This window comes from Tiliqua scincoides, chromosome 3 (genome assembly GCF_035046505.1).
Source record: "Tiliqua scincoides isolate rTilSci1 chromosome 3, rTilSci1.hap2, whole genome shotgun sequence".
In the NCBI taxonomy this organism is placed as follows: domain Eukaryota; kingdom Metazoa; phylum Chordata; class Lepidosauria; order Squamata; family Scincidae; genus Tiliqua; species Tiliqua scincoides.
The window spans coordinates 173,067,180-173,090,019 of record NC_089823.1 but is presented as its reverse complement, the minus strand read 5'-3'; the positions used below and the strand labels follow the sequence as shown (position 1 = coordinate 173,090,019).

The window sequence follows — 22,840 nt, the reverse complement described above, 5'->3', positions numbered from 1 at the left end:
AGCATCCTAAGCATGCCGGTCATCCCCTGGTGGCTGCTCAGGGGAAATTCATCCCCTTCCTCTGGGTAAGGAAATCAGCCCTGCAATGGGTCTACTCAGCAATGCGCCAGCTATTTAGCCAGCGCAGAGTAAAGGAGTCACATGTTGGGCCAGGAGGCCTGAATCAGGGCTTTGGATCCAGCGAAGCTGAGCTCCACCAGTCCCACCCCCCTCCTACCCAACTCCCTCCCCCTGCCATGACTTTTCCCTGCCCTCTCCCTACTCCAGAACGCCTCCCCCATGCCCCCACATACCTCTCTGCTGCCCAGTGCTCATTCTCTGTGCTGGCTCAGCACGGCTTGTGCTGAGCTGGCCAGGCGGTATGTGTTGCAGGCATGCTTATGGCTTGTTTGCGACACTGCACACCACCACTGAGCTGGTGCGCCATGTTCAGGATCTGGCCCTTAGTCATTGTTAAAGAATACAATAGAGCTGAATCTTTGGAAATGAGAGGGGCATGCAAGTGTGCAACAAGAAGGATGTTCAGGCACAGCTGCAAAGCACTGGATGGAATGATAAGATGAATGCCATGGCAAACAGAACTAGTTTTTGAGTGATGTAAGTGAATGAGAACATCTGAAGCTGCCTTATACTAAGTCAGACCATTGATCCATTAACTCAGTATTGTCAATGCTGAGTGTCTGACAGCAACTCTCCAGGTTTCAGACAGGAGATGTTGGGGGTCTTTTGCATATAAAGCATTGTCATAAACTTAGGGGGGTTTGGGGTGCTCAGAGTTCTTGGTTCTTGAACCCTAAAGCCTTCAAGGCCCCCCTGTCCAGTAGTACTGCCACCACCCTGTATGTGCCAGTGCCTCAGTCCAGATACACTGAGACCCTCTAGGTTTAACTCTATCCCTTGCAGGCACTGAGTTCTTTCTCCAATTAAAGCTTCAGTCCTCAAGTTACTAGACCTCAGTGAGCACTTGGTAGCTTGCTGAACGGCTAGGCAGGATTCTGAACCTTTGTCCCCAACAGACAATGAAACAGCTTGGTAAAAGAGATTTTAGTTTATTAAGTACATAAGGTTACATAAGGCAGCAAATGCTAGAGGCATAAACATCTAGGAAACAGATCAGCAGTAAAATAATAAAGCTAGCTGGCTATCTCTATTAATACCTATCTCTCACCTGGGTCAGCTTCTCTTGTAGATCTTTTAGCTACAGGCTACCTGTGAGGCCAGATGCCCGTGGTGGACAATGGAGCTCACAGCGTGCAGGATGTTGCACCCAAAAACTCTGCCCAAAAAGAACCAGACACAGCCCTTGGAGCACTCATTATTATACTTCTTATGCTAATAGTACTGAGGTGACTTCATATTTATTTAGACTGTCCAATAAGAAACTTTTGAGGACAGAACCTTCTCGGAGTGGGTCTGGTTGCTAGCCCTCCTAGTTCTTATCCCTCCCAACTGGAGATCCATAGCTGCATTCCATTCCACTTGATCAGGCACCCCTCAGTCTACTGAGGTGTTAAACATTCCAATGGGTTGTAATTCTTGTTGTCTGTCCTTTCTGGCCAGCAAAGGAGAGACAACAATCTTTTTGTTTGCTTACTCACATTCTTGCAGCTAGGAACTGCTAGCCACTTTTCCATTACTGACTTAATTTGGTTCAGGCTTCACATGCTAACCTAGGCCTAAACTGTACATATTCATGACAAGCATGTACTCAATCACTGAGCTGTGGCCCCATACCCTACTTTTCCTACCCAGTTCCTATAGCTAGATAGGATGGCCATATAATAGTTTCGAGTGGCAGCTGGCACTGATCATACATCAAAAGCACCCATTTTTAAACAGCTGAAACTCAGTCATGTTTCACCCAACACCAGTGGCATAGCTACGGGGTGCAGGGGGTAGCAGTCATACCAGGCAACAGCTTTAAGGGGGCAACAAACTGAGCTTGACACTAGTGGCCAAAATTGTGAAAATCTTGGTATGTACAAATAATACCATCATTTTATATATCATTGGGAAGGTAATTTAATGTAGAATTAAAGGAAACAAACCACATTAGAATATCTGTATTCTACCAAAAGTTTTGGCCAGTTAATCAGAAAACAAAAACACAGCTGTCTTAAGGAATAAAAAGTAGATTTATTTAACTCAAAACTGACCTATGAGACTGATTGTTCTGAGAGCCAGTGAGATGTTATTATGATACTGCATGAAACCAATACAGTGTTAATATGAGTCAGCTCTCATTTCCCTGTATCATAATACAGCTACTCCTGCTAACTGGTAAAGAGGCACTTTTTCAAGTGGCACTCCTCTTACATTTAGCAGGGAGAGAATAACCATCCCTCTTCACCCCAGCACAGTGTCTCTAACCAATAAGGGACACACTTTTTAGTTATCTACTTAATTAAATTTGATTTTGTCATGGAGGTGAGGGGCTACAAAATCTTCTTTGATCCCAGGTAGCAGATAGATGCCTTAGTTATGCCACTGGCTAGGTGGAAGTGGCAGATCAAGTGAGTGGTGAACTGCTGGGGGGGGAGGCAGGTTTCCCCTCAATCTGCACTTTTTACAAAGCCCAGGCATGATGTCACTTCCAGTTGTGACATCACTTCCAGGGTATCATTTTGAGCTCTGCACAGGGCTACTCCACTTCAATAGCTACTCCACTTCCCAACCGCCCCTTGTAAGAAACCTGCCGTGCCAAATATCATAGTCACAGTCAATTCATAGTCAATTCATTCTAGTTTCACAACAAAATTATCCTGCTTTTCATGGATAAGGCATCATGGTTTAACTAGAGAACCATTCTTGTGATTCTGTAATGCCTGTGGGCTACCTGCATAAGAAGAACTGGAGTTCTTTATTTTCTATCCATGAATTTGCCTAGAATTAAATATAATGAGCTAAATGCAAAGCAGGTGAGTAGTAGGAAATAAAGTACAGTTGTGGGTAGCTTTGAACAGGCAATAGTAACATGTTGTTAGGATATGCATCAGAGCATCACTGTTCACTTTGTGAAACACTTAAAATTAAGAACATAAGAACATAAGAACAGCCCCACTGGATCAGGCTATAGGCCCATCTAGTCCAGCTTCCTGTATCTCACAGCAGCCCACCAAATGCCCCAGGGAGCACACCAGGTAACAAGAGACCTCATCCTGGTGCTCTCCCCTACATCTGGCATTCTGACTTAACCCATTCCTAAAATCAGGAGGTTGCGCATACACATCATGGCTTGTACCCCATAATGGATTTTTCCTCCAGAAACTCGTCCAATCCCCTTTTAAAGGCGTCTAGGCTAGACGCCAGCACCACATCCTGTGGCAAGGAGTTCCACAGACCGACCACGCGCTGAGTAAAGAAATATTTTCTTTTGTCTGTCCTAACCCGCCCAACACTCAATTTTAGTGGATGTCCCCTGGTTCTGGTATTATGTGAGAGTGTAAAGAGCATCTCCCTATCCACTCTGTCCATCCCCTGCATAATTTTGTATGTCTCAATCATGTCCCCCCTCAAGCGTCTCTTTTCTAGGCTGAAGAGGCCCAAACGCCGTAGCCTTTCCTCATAAGGAAGGTGCCCCAGCCCCGTAATCATCTTAGTCGCTCTCTTTTGCACCTTTTCCATTTCCACTATGTCTTTTTTGAGATGCGGCGACCAGAACTGGACACAATACTCCAGGTGTGGCCTTACCATAGATTTGTACAACGGCATTATAATACTAACCGTTTTGTTCTCAATACCCTTCCTAATGATCCCAAGCATAGAATTGGCCTTCTTCACTGCTGCCGCACATTGGGTCGACACTTTCATCGACCTGTCCACCACCACCCCAAGATCTCTCTCCTGATCTGTCACAGACAGCTCAGAACCCATCAGCCTGTATGTGAAGTTTTGATTTTTTGCCCCAATGTGCATGACTTTACACTTACTGACATTGAAGCGCATCTGCCATTTTGCTGCCCATTCTGCCAGTCTGGAGAGATCCTTCTGGAGCTCCTCACAATCACTTCTGGTCTTCACTACTCGGAAAAGTTTGGTGTCATCTGCAAACTTAGCCACTTCACTGCTCAACCCTGTCTCCAGGTCATTTATGAAGAGGTTGAAAAGCACCGGTCCCAGGACAGATCCTTGGGGCACACCGCTTTTCACCTCTCTCCATTGTGAAAATTGCCCATTGACACCCACTCTCTGCTTCCTGGCCTCCAACCAGTTCTCAATCCAGGAGAGGGCCTGTCCTCTAATTCCCTGACTGTGGAGTTTTTTCAGTAACCTTTGGTGAGGGACCGTGTCAAACGCCTTCTGAAAGTCCAGATATATAATGTCCACGGGTTCTCCCGCATCCACATGCCTGTTGACCTTTTCAAAGAATTCTATAAGGTTTGTGAGGCAAGACTTACCCTTACAGAAGCCATGCTGACTCTCCCTCAGCAAGGCCTGTTCGTCTATGTGTTTTGAGATCCTATCTTTGATGAGGCATTCCACCATCTTACCCGGTATAGATGTTAGGTTGACCGGCCTATAGTTTCCCGGGTCCCCCCTCTTTCCCTTTTTAAAAATAGGCGTGACATTTGCTATCCTCCAATCTTCTGGCACCGTGGCCGTTTTGAGGGACAAGTTGCATACCTTAGTCAAGAGATCTGCAACTTCATTCTTCAATTCCTTAATAACCCTTGGGTGTATGCCATCAGGGCCCGGTGACTTATTGATCTTTAATTTATCAATGAGGTCTGAAACATCTTCTCTTTTAAACTCTATCTGACTTAACTCCTCGGTTAGGAGGGGCCGTTCGGGCAGCGGTATCTGCCCAAGGTCTTCTGCTGTGAAGACAGATGCAAAGAACTCATTTAATTTCTCTGCCATCTCTAAGTCTCCTTTTATCTCCCCTTTCCCTCCCTCACCATCCAGAGGGCCAACCGCTTCTCTGGCGGGTTTCCTGCTTCTAACATATTTGAAGAAGCTTTTATTATTCCCCTTAATGTTGCTGGCCATGCGTTCCTCATAGTCTCGCTTGGCCTCCCCTATCACCTTCTTACATTTCTTTTGCCACAGTTTATGTTCCTTTTTATTCTCTTCATTAGGGCAAGACTTCCATTTACGGAAGGAACTTCCATTTACGGAAGGAATTGAATTGAATTGAATTGAATTCTAAGAACTCAAATATAGCATGTTCTGCTCATTATTATCCTTGCTGTGCCAGTTAGGGCCCAATCCTGAAAGGTACTTGGGCCAACACTAGTCCCTTGCATCAGCCTGGGAGTGTCGCAAAAGTGCCATAAAGCACTTTTGCGCCACTCTTCTGGGAGACAGGCTGGCGCATGGATGCACACTGGCCTCCCTGTGCTGCCACAAGCCCTGGGGAGAGAGTGAGTTGCATCAGCAGAGCTTGGCCACCACAGGGGACTGGGAGGGATATGGGGAGGGTGGGGAGGAGATGGGAGGGTGGTGTTTCGGGTTGGGGGAGGACAACCCCAATACATTACTGTACACACTACCCCACACACATTACTATTTTTATCATCTTGATCTAAGAACCATATTAATAGTCTAATCCTATTGTTCTCCCCCCCCCCCCCACTGCCACAGAGGTGCTACAATGACTACCACTGCATCCTATGGTGAGTGGGTGGCAGGCAATCCAGAAGGCATCTGTGAGGTTAGGGGATCTTCTTGGACCTGTGTTAACTAAATAGCTTCGAACACTGCCGGAACACCTTTTACAATTGGCGCTGACTGCTTTATGGCAGTTAGCACAAGTGGAAGATAAGTACCGCCAGCTGCCAGTAAGTATAGGATTGGGGCGTTGGTGTATTGTTCACCAAAAAAATTGAAAATAACTATGTGGAGAAATGCAGCTCCAACAAATTCAGTTTTTATCCCTCTCTGGTTATGTATAGTTGTGGATGGATCAAGAGCTTATTGTCCAAAAAGCTGCTGCCACCTACTCTCATAGTTTAAAAAAAGGTTTAAATGACAGGATCATATTCACATTTACCACAATAGATTTTAAGTTACTCTCTGAGTAAAACACCTGGCGGGGTCACCGATTAAACCTGTAATTTGAAAACGTTACAGTTTCTCTGTTCCTGCTTTGAATTAAATAAGCTCTCCCTTCAAAAGAAAATTATGTCTTGTATAACACATTTTAAAATGTATTTTGTTTAGAGATCCTGTCTTGCATATTTTTCAATTTATGATTGCTTCATTTTTAAAGAAATATATAATTATTTTATATCTGATCATGCTGTTATTCCTCCTACAACATGAGTCAAATTTGTAGTAGCCTCTAATAGCCCAATCGTATCAAAAACATCCCCCACCAGAACGTGCTCTGCATCCTATGAGGTCTACATGCCTATGAGGCAATCCTGGAAGTCTCCTTCAAGGTTCCCTTGCCCAGGGGTAAGCTGCTGTCCTGATGGGTCTACTTGGAGCTTTGCCAGCAATTTTGCTGGTGCAAGTTCATATGTACCTGGGTAGGTGGCTAAAGGTCAGGAAGGTGGGTGGGATATCAGTGAAGGTGCTGTCACTGATACCGTCCCCTTCCAGGCCTCAACCTACACCCCTTCCATCATCAGTCTCTGCCAGGAATGGAAACTCATCAGTGACTCTGAGTCGCAAAAACACGTTTTTTGCTGACTTGTGTACACTTAAGTCACCTGTGTCAGTGACTCTGGTACTGACTCGAGTCGGAGGCCACTGACTTAGAAATAAGCCCCCACACATGCAGAATCAAGTCTATCTGGATGTGCTTGCTTACATTTTTGCAGTGTGAAAGACCTCATGAGGCCATCATTCAGACCAGACAAGAAGCAGGGAAGGCTTAATGCTTTTGTTTTGCAGCTAGCACAAAGTGAAGGAGGGTGACAGGAATTGGTTTTTTTGTCCGCTCTGAAGGAACTGATTATCATTGGATGAAGGATGGGAGGTGTGATTTTTTTTTCCTTTGGATGAGATATGGCAGGAGCCCAAGTGGTTCTTGCCTTAAGATTGGCTGAAGGGGGGAAAGGAGGTGGGGAGGCCGGGGGGGGGGAAGTGGTTTGTAGCAATCACTTTCCAACCTCATGGTTCCAGTGGGCTCCATTGTTTCTTGGGAGGAAGAAGCCTCATTGAATGACCTCATCTACTTGGACTACTTCTGAATAGAGCTGCAAAGGATTGGGTCATACTGGGAAGCCTCCCTGCTGCTGCACATGACTTCTTCCCTCTTGCCGCTTTGGTCCCCACTCTTACATAGTCCATCCCACTCCCCCACCTTGTTTAAAGATGGGATGAGGACAGCAGGGGAGTGTTTAAAGAGAACTCTCTCTCTCTCTCTCTCTCTCTCTCTCTCTCTCTCTCTCTCTCTCACACACACACACACACACACACACACACACACACACACCAGTAGTAGCTCTGTTTTTTTCCATGGAGCTGTGGCTGGCTTTTTAAAGGGAAAGACTCGTGACTTTAGTCTTGAGTCACCAAAACATTCTGGATGACTGGAAAAGTCCGTCTGTTAGGATTTGTTTTCAGGTTGAGTCACGGGAAGCAGAGACTCTTGACTTGACTCAAGTCAAGTCACACAGGACTCACCTATCCCTGGTCTCTGCCCCATTCCTCTACCTCTTCCTTCACACTTTTCTTGAGGGGAGGAAATTTTCACCTTCTATGTTTAGAACAAGCCTGGATTTGTTGTGACATTAAAATGGGTAAATCCCACTTGTTCTAACCATAGGACAAGCCAGTTTGTGTGTGAAGACAAGTATACAAATGGAAGAGGAAAGCCTATGATCTCAAGGTTCACAATCAACAAGCCATTATTAAAACATCATTACATTATGAGATGTCTGTTGAGGACTACTGAAACATTAGAAGTCCACAAGTGCCTCAACCTACCCATGTCTGACTTGCAAAGCAAAATGTGCCAGATAAAAGAAGCCCTTTCAGCCGGAGCACCCATCTCAGTGTGCTTCCCCATCTCCCTTGATCCTCCTATCCATGCTGTATGGATTTGAAAAATAAGAGGGGAACAGAGCAGAAGAGGAAATGGGGTCAAGAAGAGAGTGGTAGTTAGAATGCTCTAGCTCTATAATGCTATAGCTTACCACACTCTCTTTTGCTCCATTCCTTTTCAATTCCAGGGGGAGGGGAATGAAGAAGAGCAGCCAAGCCCGTGGCTGATGCAGTGCTGGATAAAGGAGGAAAGTGTACCATCTCAGACCTGACACATCACAGAATTGGTTTGCCATAAGTAAAAATGGTTAACATCAGAATAAGTGTTTAGCTTGGGCTCCGAGTATGTTTTGGTACTATAAGAATTATAAGGGAGGGAGTTCTGTGTCATCTGCTCTTTTCTTAGTAAAATTACATAGGCTTCCTTGTCACATGCATGCATCATTCGGGCAGCTCTGGAATAAGCAAACTCCAGACAGGTTACCAGCCTTCATTCCAGTGTAAAACAAGTTAATGTTCTAAACTTTAAAAACCAGATTTTCCCTTACAAAATTGCCCTTGGGAATTGCATTTGGAGGCTCATAAATTCCGAACTAACTCCTGGAGCCCAGCTACACGCAAACCAAACTATTAGAGTTTGTTCTAAATAAAGACTGAGGCAAAATGGAACAAGGAAAATGCAAGATAAATACATCACTGGTTTTAAGATGACTTTCAGGTTCCATCATCCAGTGCTTATAATCTTAGTCATAAAATCCTTGTACCACTAAATAATCCCTTTGACTTAATGTTTACATCCTTCAACAACTTGGTGAAGGGTATCATTTCCTTCACAGCTCTTACTGTGCCAAGTTATACATACTTAGCCCTTGCTAATCTTTCCTCATAAGTCACTATCTTCAGGTCCTTAATCATTTTTATTGCTGTTCTATGAATTCTTTTAAAAGTCGTCTACATCTTTGGGGCAATAAAGTTCCCAGGGTTAAAAAGAAAGGAAAAAAAAAGACATACTTGGTATGATCTCATCCCATCACAACAGATACGTAGCATTATTTCACGGATACCTTTAATTAACTATAACAATTTTATCAGTGTTTTGGAACTATAGAGTAAGTGGGAACTGAACCAGAAAGATTTAAAGTGATACAAACATCATTCATGCTGCAGAGATGTGAGGAACTGCATATCGTAAAAAAAATAAAATAAACACTTTATGCCACTTTTACAATGCTGTCATCCACTATTTAAAAAACTTTCGATGTGTAGGTGGGGAGACAGGTGCTTTAATTATTTCATTAATGCACCAAATAAATTTATTAAATTTAAATCTAGGATTTCAATCTAATTGATTTCCATGTATCCATTGACAATAACTTTATTACAATAACCTTACTGAAGCAGCAGTTGCAATTTAGAAGACTGTACAGTTGCAACCTTAATTAGTCAAGGAAAATGTATCTTCTTGTGCTTCTGACGAATATTACATATATTATAAACGGCTACTTAACAGAGACTGATGCAGACTATACATAACACAGAAGAGTAATCTCTTTTCTTTAATAATAAACAACAGCCCCATAGAGCTACTTGGGAGCTACTTGAAAATCAGGATAGTGGTGCTAGGAAGGGAGCCTGTTTCTTCAGTCTAAAATCATGCCTACCCTTACCAAAGCTGCTAAGTTTCAGAGGGGAGAACATAAGTGTCAGGCCTCTGAGTGGGTGTGCAGGGAGACAAAAAGGGGACCAGGGAGACAGAAAAGGGGGGCCTGGGAGCCAAATGCACATTTGAAGGGAAGGGAAGAGGCCCAAAAGAAATTTCATGCCCCATGATAAAATTCTTCTCAGTGGTCCTGCATACATGTACCTGCAGATCTACCCCCACAGAACTAAGAAAGTCAATGGGGTTGTCATGGTTAGAGTAATATGCTAAAAGGGGGGAATCTTGCTTCAAATCTCCATTCAGTTCACTGGGGGAACTTCAACCAGTCACTCTCAGCTTCATCTACTGCATGGGATAGTTGTGAGGATAAAATGGGAATTTTGGTTGTGCGATGTTTAGGCTCAAGGCAACCTTTGCCCTGCCTCCCTGGAGCGTGGTTGACAGAGGCGCAAAAATGTCAGCCTCTGATTGGCTGCCAGGGCCTCTTGGGGGGAAGGGCAAGCTGTGTGTTCTTACTGAGGCTCACCCTGTGGTCTTTGGCACCCGCCCGCACACCCACCGTACAGTCTGATTAGCTGGTTGCCAGCATTTATGGGGCCAGGCGGGAATTTTTTTCTGTTAGCCGTATTGATGCTAGCAGGTTTTTTTTTGTTGTTGTTGTTTCTTTTCTTTTCTTTTCTTTTCTTTTTTTTTGCCTACCTACCCCAGACTGGCTATGGTTTTTGGTTAGGATAATGATATTTATTTTATTAAAGGTAATGATATTTAATATTTTTCATCTTGGTCACTTTAGCAGGTATTGTGCAGGGTAGGTAGTAATTGGTTTATTGGCATCCATGCTAAGGTGAGGGAAGTCAAGGGAGATGCCAGGATCTCTCATACACAATTCCCACCAGGTTTGGTGAGGCTGACTGGCAATTTCCTTGGCTGCCAGATTTCCCCTGCCAGATTCTGAGCTAGATTCCTCCTGGGGTTTGCCTGGGGGCATTGAGGCTATCCTGCCACCTCAATGAGTTGATGATAATAAGCCGCTCTGGCTTTGCCACTCGGGAGTCAGATGGATATGCCCTACTCACATGGGGATATTAGGTTTCCCCAGACTTAATGCCTGCATGGTGGGTCGTATTGCCTAATCCCTGCTGCAGTTTTGATTATATTAAATGAAGTGGCCCTAATTCCCAAGCCTGTGTCTTGCATGCTTATTGGGGGGGGGGAGTGCACAGATAAGAGGGGCAAGGAAAGAACCATGTTTGGTTTTGAAGGAAGGCAGGATTAAAATGTAATAAAGCAAATACATCTGGAGTGTGATATAGATCAGAAAACTGTTATGGATGGACAGTCTCCCCTAACACTGATTCCCCTGAGAATCACAGCACCTGTGTGAGACTGTTAATGTGGGGCAGGAGGAGGAGACCATAGGACATCCTGAATCCTATGTATTACTTCTAGTTTATCTCTAAATTCTTTTAGGAACCTAGAGGTTCTTGATTCAGATCTGCCATGATGTAGCATTAATCCAAGAGCCAGAAGTAACAATTAGGAAGAATTTCCTAACTGCTAGATGGAATGCTTCTTAATAGCCAGAGACTTCCACAACTGCAGGGATAAAGACCTTTCCAGGATGCTTGCTTGTAGAAATTTGGCCTATGGCCAGAAGGAAAAGGAAAGGGCAAAGTTGCTCTGCATTGCCTCCTTCAGCTCTCTTGAAGGGCAGAGACAAGTGTGAATATTCATTACAGACTATGTTATACAATATAACCGGCTGAAGAAGACTATAGAGGCAAGCCACATCCTTCAGCTTGATCCTCCAATTACAGGCCTAGGCCTTTTCTCCACTCCTTTTGCTCTGAAATGGCAGGAGGATTGTTCTCTTGGCTAAAGATATACTGGAAAAACATAAATGTCATATTACATGCTGACAACAAAACAAGTCCATTGGCTGGAGCTTTGTGCACTGAGATTGCTTGCAGATGGGATTGAGAAAGGGGCAACCGAAACAGAGCAAACCACTTTGTAACTACAGTATTGACACACAACCCCTCTCCTTGCCTCAAGGTGATTTCTTTCTTGTATGAACAAATCCTTAAAAATGGGTTAGCTGAAACACATCAGAAGTTTTGTTTTTCCTTAATCACAGAGGAACATTCTGCAGAATGGTTTGGTTTAGGGAGTTGTTTTGTTATTTTGCTGAAAACTTCACATGCTGTGACTTTGCAAAGGCCAAACATGGTAATTTTAAAATAGTCCAAAGAGGAAATGTGTGCTGCCAATTTTCCAGCTCCACAAGTGCAAGAGTAGAGTGACCCCTTGTAAATGCTGTGTGTTTGACAACTTTGTCCCTGGCTTTCACATTGTGTCTGCAGCGGTTTTGAATTCTTTCCTCAACAGGTGTTTGCTTCTGCTACCAACAGGAAGTTTCTCACATAGAAACTAATGAGCTGCAAATGACAGTAGATAAAATGTACAGATCATATTCTCAAGATATGAGAGAACCCAATTATCAAGATGGGAGACCCCAATTATAACAGGGGGCAGATAAATGGCTTCTGGGGGCCACATTCAGCCTGTGGGCCTTGTACCTGACACACTCCAATTCTAGATCAAGTTTCTCTGTGCCACACTTCTCTACTGGGTTTTTTTCTCATGTGGCGTACTAACAACACCCTTTTCCTTCAGTCATTCTTATCTCCTTCTTCCCCACAGGCAGCAAGAGCAGCAGTGGAAGTACATGCCACAATGTGCCAGCAGGATTCTGGTTTGCCTCACCCTGATTATCAGATTCATTTGTCTTCACTTACAGTATTACGTTTTTAAAGAAAAGGTATGTTGTTCCATGTAGTTCTTTAATTCATTTCCCAGAAAGCTTTTTTTTTAAAAAAAAAAAAAAATCATATAAAGCAGTTATGGACTGTTTCCAGTTGAAAAGAGGTTTGGGAGCTGGGGGAGGGCTTTTAACTCTTCCTTTCTATAAGAGTCACCATACCCTGCACATGCCCGATCTCATCTGATCTTGGAAGCTAAGCAGGGTCAGGCCTGGTTAGTACTTGGATGGGAGACTGCCTGGGAATTCCGGGTGCTGTAAGCTTATACCATAATCTTTCGAGACTGAAGGTTGCCAACCACCAACCTCCAGGACTGTTTCAGAGTCTTCAGGAATCAGTATCAATTTCCAGGTGACTGCTATAAGCAATCCTGGAGATTTTAACAGGGCCTCTGGGAATTTCCAATATTATATCCTTTTGGAAAACAAATGTCCAGAAAAGCTTAGTCAGAGTTGGAAACCCTAGCTATTATCCACTCAAAATAACCCTTCCACACTGCTGCTGCTGCTGCTGCTGCTGCTGCTGCTGCTGCTGCTGCTGCTGCTCTTCTTCTTCTTCTTCTTCTTCTTCTTCTTCTTCTTCTTCTTCTTCTTCTTCTTCTTCTTCTTCTTCTTCTTCTTCTTCTTCTTCTTCTTCTTCTTCTTCTTCTTCTTCTTCTTCTTCTTCAGAAGTTAAAGAAGCCTACATTGGGTTGTGTCTACTGGGAAGCATCTGTGAGTGCATTCGTACAGAAAAAGATGAGCAAAACATTAACACTGCCACCTTACTGTAACCAAATCTCTCATGCAACCAGTCCATTTAGGGAAGGTGAGAAAACATTTAGCTGTGAAAAAAATAATGCCCCAAGACTGTTGGTAATGCAGTTGGATGCGTGTGGCACACACCCAGCTGAGGCAATACAGTCTTTGAAGCATTCAATTTCCTGTTTAGTATAGGCAGCTATTCAACTTTCTGCAGAACACAGTCTACTCCACTCACTATATGCATCCTTTAAATTTATCAGAAATATTATATATGTGAATGTATTTAATCTTTGTTCCACAGGGAAGGAATTGTAGGTCACTGGGTCATTTTGTGTACACTTCAGTACCCAGCATAATTTGTCCTTCCTTATTCATTCATTATTCCTCCCATATCCCCTGAATACAAAAGTAGTCTTTAAAATTTGATCAGAGATGTATTATAAGTTGCCCTTGAATCATGCAGCCTTTTTCATTTACCTGTCTGTCCTTAGGTCCATGCTCATTCCTGTTGCCATGTTCCACCTATTTCATATCCCTGTAACATCCTTTTTCGGTAACTTACCTTAATTCCTTTGTGTATGGCCAGGTTGCTACTGCCACACTCTTCCATTAACTTCCATTAAATGCAGGCAATCTGGATGGTTAAGATGTCACACCTTTGAATCATGCCACTACCAAGATCTTTGAGCCGGTCTCAGCAAAAGTATGGTCTCTTTTTCAGGACTTATGCTGATCTCCCTTGGATAAACTATGTCATCTCTCAGTGCCAATATAGGTTTAATCCTATGCATGGGTCATCCAGCTATCCTGCATCTATGGCATGAAGGTAGGAGGTGATTAACCTCTTTATTCTCATGCTGTTTTCCCACTGAAAATTGCCCTCCTAAAGTGGCTACTGGCTTATTTGTAATGATCTCCCAAGATGCAATTTTCTGCAGTGTCATCTTAGCTGTTAAATACAGCAAGTTCTTACTTAAAGCTGTTGATAGATTCTTAGAAACTGAAACTAAGCAAAAGTGTTTTTACCGCTTTAGGCTAATTGCTATACTGGGATAGAAATCTTTTTATATGAGGAATAAATCTTTTAAATAAATAAATATACATAAACAAAAGTTACTACATTTCTACAGCATATTTCTGGTCACAAAAACATCCCCAAACTTCTCAATAAAGACCCAAAACATTTCTAAAACACTGAAATAAACGTGAACCTTCTGGACTAGAGAAAACCCATGCAGACATGGGGGGAAACATACAAACTCCACACAGATGCAGGAATCAATCTTTTTTTTCTTCACAACTTTATAATGGAACAACTTTAAATGAAATGACTTTAACACCCCAATATTAACCTGCTATGGAACGGGGAGGCTGGCTGGCCAAATTTGTATCCAAAGTGGGATTTGGGTCAGTTGTGGCTCACCCTGGGGCAAGGGGAATTCCTTCTCCTTACTCCAGGTAATGCTGCAGCAGCCCCAATGGGGCTATTCCGATCTGTGCCACCTCTTTAGGTGGCGCAGCTCCAAGCAGTGTGGAGCTGCTCCAGGCTGCTGCAACCAGGGTTAGGATCCCGCAGACATGCCGGATCCTGACCTCACACCCCACTCACTCATGACCCGCCCACCCACCCTGAAACGCAGCCTTCCCACCCTCTCCCACCCCCAGACCTCCTTGCCGGCCTGGCTCAGCTGGTGCAGGCTTACTTTTTGCTCTGGCCCATGGGGCTTGGGCCAGCCTGCAGAAGCCAGCACATGTCCATGTGCTGAGGTCCCTCCTCCTGAGTCATCACAGAAGTGCCATAAGGCACTTTTGCGGCACTCTTCAGCCGGCACAAGGGACTTGCACCAGCCGAGAGTGCCTTTGGGATTGCACCCTGAGTGAGGATTTGCTGTACTGAACTTGGGGGCAATTTTTAATGGAGAAAAATTGAGTGGAAGTAAAGAAAAAAAAATCATTCCCTATTTCCAGTCTGTTGTCCTAATTTGGCTTGGGACCCAGCATGGCTTCTGTTTTAAAGTGAAAGTAAGTCACTAACTACTGCAAGTTTAGCATCACATCTAGTTGACACCTAGGCCGTATTCAATAGACTGAACACTGCTCCTGTTCTAGTTTTCTCACATTGTTCTGGGATCTTATCTTTACACCCATGATATGCCCCTTTCACTAAAAAGTACATAAGAACATAAGAACATAAGAACAGCCCCACTGGATCAGGCCATAGGCCCATCTAGTCCAGCTTCCTGTATCTCACAGCGGCCCACCAAATGCCCCAGGGAGCACACCAGATAACAAGAGACCTCATCCTGGTGCTCTCCCCTACATCTGGCATTCTGACTTAACCCATTCTTAAAATCAGGAGGTTGCGTATACACATCATGGCTTGTACCCCATAATGGATTTTTCCTCCAGAAACTCGTCCAATCCCCTTTTAAAGGCGTCTAGGCTAGACGCCAGCACCACATCCTGTGGCAAGGAGTTCCACAGACCGACCACGCGCTGAGTAAAGAAATATTTTCTTTTGTCTGTCCTAACCCGCCCAACACTCAATTTTAGTGGATGTCCCCTGGTTCTGGTATTATGTGAGAGTGTAAAGAGCATCTCCCTATCCACTCTGTCCATCCCCTGCATAATTTTGTATGTCTCAATCATGTCCCCCCTCAAGCGTCTCTTTTCTAGGCTGAAGAGGCCCAAACGCCGTAGCCTTTCCTCATAAGGAAGGTGCCCCAGCCCCGTAATCATCTTAGTCGCTCTCTTTTGCACCTTTTCCATTTCCACTATGTCTTTTTTGAGATGAGGCGACCAGAACTGGACACAATACTCCAGGTGTGGCCTTACCATAGATTTGTACAACGGCATTATAATACTAACCGTTTTGTTCTCAATACCTTTCCTAATGATCCCAAGCATAGAATTGGCCTTCTTCACTGCCACCGCACATTGGGTTGACACTTTCATCGACCTGTCCACCACCACCCCAAGATCTCTCTCCTGATCTGTCACAGACAGCTCAGAACCCATCAGCCTATATCTAAAGTTTTGATTTTTTGCCCCAATGTGCATGACTTTACACTTACTGACATTGAAGCGCATCTGCCATTTTGCTGCCCATTCTGCCAGTCTGGAGAGATCCTTCTGGAGCTCCTCACAATCACTTCTGGTCTTTACCACTCGGAAAAGTTTGGTGTCGTCTGCAAACTTAGCCACTTCACTGCTCAGCCCTGTCTCCAGGTCATTTATGAAGAGGTTGAAAAGCACCGGTCCCAGGACAGATCCTTGAGGCACACCGCTTTTCACCTCTCTCCATTGTGAAAATTGCCCATTGACACCCACTCTCTGCTTCCTGGCCTCCAACCAGTTCTCAATCCACGAGAGGACCTGTCCTCTAATTCCCTGACTGTGGAGTTTTTTCAGTAGCCTTTGGTGAGGGACCGTGTCAAACGCCTTCTGAAAGTCCAGATATATAATGTCCACGGGTTCTCCCGCATCCACATGCCTGTTGACCTTTTCAAAGAATTCTATAAGGTTTGTGAGGCAAGACTTACCCTTACAGAAGCCATGCTGACTCTTCCTCAGCAAGGCCTGTTCTTCTATGTGTTTTGAGATCCTATCTTTGATGAGGCATTCCACCATCTTACCCGGTATGGATGTTAGGCTGACCGGCCTATAGTTTCCTGGGTCCCCCCTCTTTCCCTTTTTAAAAATAGGCGTGACATTTGCTATCCTCCAATCTTCTGGTACCGTGGCCGTTTTGAGGGACAAGTTGCATACCTTAGTCAAGAGGTCTGCAACTTCATTCTTCAATTCCTTAATAACCCTTGGGTGTATGCCATCAGGGCCCGGTGACTTATTGATCTTTAATTTATCAATGAGGTCTGAAACATCTTCTCTTTTAACCTCTATCTGACTTAACTCCTCGGTTAGGAGGGGCCGTTCGGGCAGCGGTATCTGCCCAAGGTCTTCTGCCGTGAAGACAGATGCAAAGAACTCATTTAATTTCTCTGCCATCTCTAAGTCTCCTTTTATCTCCCCTTTCCCTCCCTCACCATCCAGAGGGCCAACCGCTTCTCTGGCGGGTTTCCTGCTTCTAACATATTTGAAGAAGCTTTTATTATTCCCCTTAATGTTGCTGGCCATGCGTTCCTCATAGTCTCGCTTGGCCTCCCCTATCACCTTCTTACATTTCTTTTGCCACAGTTTATGTTCCTTTTTATTCTCTTCATTAGGACAAGACTTCCATTTATGGAAGGAAGCTTCCTTGCCCTTCACAGCCTCTCTAACTTGGCTGGTTAGCCATGCGGGCACTCTCCTGGATTTAGTGGAACCCTTCTTTCTTTGCGGTATACACCTCTGCTGGGCCTCTATTACTGTTGTTTTAAGCAGCCTCCATGCACTCTGGAGAGACTGGACTCTTTTTACCCTCCCTTTCAACCTCCTTCTAACCAGCCTCCTCATTTGAGGGAAGTCCGCCCGTCGGAAGTCAAGGGTTTTTGTTAGAGATTTGCCTGGTATTCTTCCCCCAACGTGCACGTCAAAACGGATCGCAGCATGATCACTGTTCCCCAATGGCTCAGTAAAGTTTACATCTCTAACCAGGTCCTGCGTACCGCACAAAATTAAATCCAGAGTCACCTGTCCTCTGGTGGGCTCTGTGACTAGCTGATCTAAGCCACAGTCATTTAGCACGTCAAGAAATCCGGTTTCCTTATCGTGACCAGAACACAAATTGACCCAGTCAATATGAGGATAATTGAAGTCCCCCATGATTACAACCCTGTCCTTCCTTGTCACCTCCCTGATCTGTTTCCTCATTTCAAGGTCCCCATCAGATTTCTGGTCTGGAGGACGATAGCACGCCCCCAGTATTACATTGCTGCACAAGCCTGGTAATTTAACCCACAGAGATTCTACGGTGGAGTCGGACCCACCTTCAATCTCTACTTTGCTGGATTCTATCCCTTCCTTAACATAAAGGGCCACCCCACCTCCAACACGCCCCTGCCTGTCCCTCCTGTAGAGTTTATAGAGTTTATAGCTATAAACTTATAGAGTTTATAGCTATAAAGTAGCTGCTTTAGTGATGGACTAGGTAACACATGGACAATCCAACTGAAGTCTCCCCTCACTGACTCCCTTCACAGTTGTGTGATGATGTGATCGTATATTGTTCAATTTCCGAGGTAACTTCTCTTCAAAACAGCTGTCTTTATCTTGTTATTTTAGAATCAAACTCAGCTTTGCAGTTCTTTTGTCAGAAGAAGAGACAGATGAATGTCTTCTCCCATTTCTTTCTGCAGTTGGATAATGTGAATGCTGGAGATATAGTGAGTGACCTATGAGAAAGTTTCACACTGTTTTAAAATTAGTGCTGTGTCAAAAAATCCCTCCCCCCCGCCAGCTTCTCCATCCTGTTTGCAGGCTGTAAAGTTGGAGGGCGTTTCAGAAATGTAGGGAAGCAAACTGAGGTCAAACTTACCACCAGAAGTAACCATGCTTCTCTCTGTTGCCAGGCTACAATTATTATTTTTTATCCACAAGACTTTTTTTTTTTAACATACAAGACTCCGGGGCAGGAAATACTGTCATCATTCTGGTTTTTCTTCAGAACATGGCCACATGCTGACCTCTGAAGCCAAATCAGAGTGAAGGTTATGCTTTCTGTCCTCATTCTGAAATTTTGTGTGGGAAAAGTGTGCTAAGCCACAGTTTGCAAGTGCAACTGCCTTTGCCAAAGGACCATAAAACACATGGTGATGAAAAAGAAAAAAAGCTGAGGCTGCATATGAAGTCTTTTCAAAGTCCCTTTTATTCATTTCCCACTCTCACCATATTGGGGTGGTTTGGACACTGTTTTAATTGTTCAACTGACCCCACATACTTAAAGGTGCATGCATATCCTATCCCCTCCTCTCATGGCTAGGCCAATTTCCGCAACCTTGTGGGGAGTCGATCAGACAAAATGCCCCCTCATGTAATTGAGGAAACTCACACAGAAGTGAGGAGAGGGGCCGGGATGTGTGCATGTCACCCTGGGCCCATTCTGTATCTAAAGCAACATCCAAACCGGCTCAGTGTTGGGACAAGTGGAAACATGATGGTGCTAAACATATTCTTTTCATGTGTCCATCCTTTAACAGTAGAAGGAGTGTGTAGAAGCAAAGCATTTTGCTCCCCACTCCTTCACCTGATGCCCTCCTTAGTCTATTGCTCCAATGCCTTGTCCGTTCCCAACTTATTTCCAGTATCAGAGGTCGGAAGAAAATTGCCTGTTGTGGGGAGGTAGGTGTGGGGAGGTAGAAGAGTTCAGAACCCCTCTCCCATGTATCCTTTAACTGTTAATGTGAGCCCATCCTGCTTTATATAAGAATGGGCCTGGAGCTTGAATGATTCCCCCCCCCCCACACACACACACATTTATTTCTGCCCTGAGGGACAGCTTATGCACCCTAGGGCAGCCATGATTAAATAGTTTCATTTTGCAACGGTTCCTTGAATACCATTTCAAGGATACATTTATTGAATATCTATTAATTTGTGACACATTTTAAATCATGCAGTCATTCTGAATATCAATCCTAGTTATTATGAAAAGTGTCACTTAAGAATATTAATAGAAACACTGGAGAAGTAGACTGTAAAATTTACTTCTCACAGAGAACTGCAAAATGGGATTGAAATGCAGTTTCGAAGCCAGTGTTTTTGATTGTGTGGGAATGGATTAAGCTGTCAATGCCCAGTGCCTTGTTGTTGTTCCATGGATAAGGATACACATTTTCCCTGATCTCTTTCCTGCAATGTGCTAGAAATATTGGTGCTGCTGCACTGATAAGAAATCCTTAACTTTTAGATTCCCTTTCACTGATAATGTGCTGCAACAGAGGGATAATTCTTGTTTAGAGAGTGAAATGTTCCAGGTTAAAATAAGAAATAGCATTGAAGGCTGGTGGTTATAGCAGCAGTTCAGGTTTCGGAAGGGAAGAAGAGAGAGACTGTCTTTCCTCCTGTTTTTCTGCCACTGCTACTGAAGCATCAGCCACATCATTGAGGGGAAGGGGAGTTGGGGAGAAATTGGATCCCTTTGTGCTTCCTATGATGCTCCTGAGGAAAGGGTGTATCTGACTTGATTCGTAATTGAGTTCAGAATGAAAGGAACTATTTCCTGACCCCCCCCTCTATTTGGAGGGAAATAACTCAGTCTGTCAGGTCCAATTAAAAATTAAACTGGGGGAGGGGGTTGCACCCATCACTAGCTCACATTCTGGCAAATTTCTTGCTGAATCAGACAGCCTGGTGTAAAGCCAATTTCTGTAATTCCTCAATCTTGCATGAGAAATGGAAACTGGTGCACAGAACTTTGAATACAGGGACACCCTGTCAATTGGACAGATGGAATATTTATAAGATATTAAGCTACTAGCCTGCCCTGGTCCTGCTACCACACAGCCAAACCAGGCATTTAGTCACTCAGGGGATGAAGAAATTTAGGTTGGGGTTGCTGGGTAACCCACAGGTGTGCTCTCAGATTACCCTCAAACCCTAATATGCTTTTGCTTCCTACCTGGACTTGGCAAATAGTCACCCAAGCCTGATTCCACAGCCAGACTCTCACTCACCGCCACACATATCCACACACCAGAGGAATCCAAACAGGGAGTGGTGGTAGGAATGATATGGAGGCCTAAGAAAGCTTCTTTCTTCCCCTGCTGTCCTGCCACAACATGACTCAGCCTGTTTCTTCATGGCTGTCTTGACTCTGGAAATGCAGGGTAGGCACAAAGTAAGATAGATACTGAGACTCAGCTTCATGCACAGTGTCCAATGGACCTTCTACTCATTCTTGCGTACTGTACATCCAATATGCACTGCCTCCTTCTGCCTTCTCACACAGTACGGACATATCCATGGGAGTCAGAATATCACCAGAACAAAATATCTGTTCTTAGGTTCAGATCACAAGACAAAACCTGCTATGACACCAGAAGTTTGTTCTCACAATCCCCATCATATCACTACTGCATATACTAAGCTAATTTGCTTACTGTGCAGACCAGGGAATTGGTTCATCCTCCATAAAAGCTAGTGTGTTTCTGGAATCTTTTATAAAACTACTTGCACATTTCTAGGAAGAAAATAATGTGGATGTTTATAGGGGCCAATAACTCCTTGTTAATGGAAGCTATTTGTTTTTGAGCATGACGCAGGACCTCCCTGCCATTGCCTAGCAAGCTGACAACTCATTTCCCAAGTTCAGAAACCAGAGTAGCAAGAGGACTTTTTAAAACACAGATTCCCCATTTGCACTGGAGAAAGTGGCTGCCTCTCTCAGCTACAATACAGAGAAGAGTTGTAGCAGTACTAAATAAAGACTAATGATGTTGTAAAGTTCAAACCAAAGACCTTACTTTGCATTTGAAGGGGCTGCAGTAAACTAGATTTCTAAGCAACTGAGCCCATAGCAACAAAATCTCTGCAATGTTAGCAATGTTAAGTGGGAATGTTTTGATGCCACTGTTCATAGCATACGGTATACAATTCAGGTGCTAGGCAGAGTTCTCAAAGACACAAACTACTTTTCATGACCTTGGGCAAGTCATTAAGGCTTCATCAGATCACTTCCTCTGTACTAGTTGACTTGCTGCCCAAAGCGTTGTTTTTGTACTAACTTTTCTCAGATTCCCAGGCTATGGAGTAACTCAAATTTTCCTCATAAAGAAGGGGGTTTCCCAGCAGCTTCTAGGGTTGTTTCACCAAAAGCCAGGCTAGCTAGGTGTACAGGACCTCAGCACCCTGTTTTATAGTTGTGCAAAATAAAAAATTTTAAGCTGTGCTTTTCTCTGTCATACACAGAAAGCTGCAGGTACTGCCATTCCTTCTTTCACATTGTGGGGAGGAGAGGAAGGGCTGTAACTCCATGGTAGACCAATGTTTCTCAACCAATGGTACGAGTACCACCAGTGGTACTTGAAATGGTGTCCGGTGGTACTCGCAGGACTCCTGGTCCCCTGCTGCCCAGCAGCAAGACCAGGAACATGACACAACAAACAGTGGTTAGAAACTCGGTTTGGTGGGCAGAGTTCCAAAGCATGCTTTTTCACACTCAACAAAGCCCTCCTTTCTACCCTCCTGTCCACCCTCAGACAACTGGGGTTTGTCATGTCACATCTGGCCTCCCAATCCAGAAGTAACTGGCGGTGATGTCATCACAAGTTACTTCCAGTGATACTTCAAATAGGTGGATCATGTGAGGTGGTATGGTAGAGGACGAACATTGAGAAACGCTGTGGTAGAGCATATACTTTGTATCAGAAGGTCCCTGGTTCAATCCCTGGCATATCTCAGTAGGGAGATGGGGAAGCCCCTGTGCAGAACTGCTGCCTGTCTGTGTCGATAATACTGATATAGATGGACCAATGGTCTGATTCAGTATAAGGCAGCTATATATATAGCCCTGCTAGGAAGGGATGGAAGTTCTCAGATAGCCACCAAGCATGCAGAAGGCCCTAGCCTACTGGTTCCCAATCTTTTTAGCATGGGAACCACATAAAAAGAAAGTTTCATTTTACCAGCCACTCACGCCTCTGTGGCTATAATGGCAATTAGGCAGCAGTGCTCCCCCCAAGTAGCAGGTTGTTTGATGCACATAGCCTAATCTATCCTGGCAGTTTCTCGAACCACCAAAAATT

General features: G+C 44.2%; 1 pseudogene; it reads left to right on the top strand.

The window, feature by feature from the left end:
* Positions 1-12,561: 12,561 nt before the first annotated feature.
* Positions 12,562-12,680, top strand: LOC136647030 (5S ribosomal RNA; annotated as a pseudogene).
* The last annotated feature ends 10,160 nt before the right edge of the window (positions 12,681-22,840 follow it).